Source organism: Egretta garzetta, unplaced genomic scaffold (assembly GCF_000687185.1).
Source record: "Egretta garzetta isolate BGI_Z169 unplaced genomic scaffold, ASM68718v1 scaffold465, whole genome shotgun sequence".
Lineage (NCBI taxonomy): Eukaryota > Metazoa > Chordata > Aves > Pelecaniformes > Ardeidae > Egretta > Egretta garzetta.
Window position 1 is genome coordinate 1439837 of NW_009259680.1, and position 1099 is coordinate 1440935.

Genomic DNA, 1099 nt, shown 5'->3' on the forward strand with positions numbered 1-1099 from the left:
GGTCTGCGCGCCCTCTGATTGGGCGCGGCCGCCGACTGCCGCAAGGCCGGCCAATGGGGAGCGGGGGGCGGGAGGGCTGTGGCGTGAGAGGAGCACATGTTTGCGGAGGGCGGGCGGTGCAGTCAGTGCCACGGGCATGTGAGGGACACCTGGAGGTGCGGCCCACCCTTGAGAGAGCGCTGCCTTCCTTGCCTGGGCGGCGTAAGGGACGGCGCGTTTTGTGGGTGATGGCACACCTTCAACGCTGACGGCGGAGGGCACGACCGGCACTCTTGGCCGTTGTTACCCGCACAGGGAAACCACAACACGGCGCGGCGGATCTCCAGTCACTGCTCAGGTCCCCCCACAGGCTGCTCTCCCCCCGGAATTCCCCATCTCCCCCTTCCCCCGAGGGGCAGGTACAAGCCTCTCCTGAAAAGAGAGGCAACAAGGGCAAGTGTCGAGTGCTGCACCTGGGGAGGTCAAACCCCATGCACCAGTACAGGCTGGGGGCTGACCTGCTGGAAAGCAGCTCTGCTGAGAGGGACCTGGGAGTCCTGGTGGACAATAAGCTGACCATGAGCCAGCAATGTGCCCTTGTTGCCAAGAAGGCCAATGGTATCCTGGGGTGTATTAAGAGGAGTGTGGCCAGCAGGTCGAGGGAGGTTATCCTCCCCCTCTACTCTGCCCTGGTGAGACCCCACCTGGAGTACTGTGTCCAGTTCTGGGCTCCCCAGTTCAAGAAAGACGAGGAACTCCTAGAAAGAGTCCAGAGGAGAGCAACCAGGATGATAAAGGGACTGGAGCATCTCCCCTACGAGGAAAGGCTGAGAGAGTTGGGCTTGTTCAGCCTGAAGAAGAGAAGACTGAGAGGGGATCTCATCAACGCATACAAATATCTTAAGGGCGGAAGTCAAGAGGACGGAAGCAGTCTGTTTGCAGTGGTGTCCAACGACAGGACTAGGGGCAATGGATGCAAACTGAAACACGAGAGGTTTCAGTTGAATATGAGGAAGAACTTCTTCACTCTGAGGGTGGCAGAGCACTGGAACAGGCTGCCCAGGGAGGTTGTGGAGTCTCCTTCTCTGGAGATATTCAAAGCCCGCCTGGATGAAGTCCT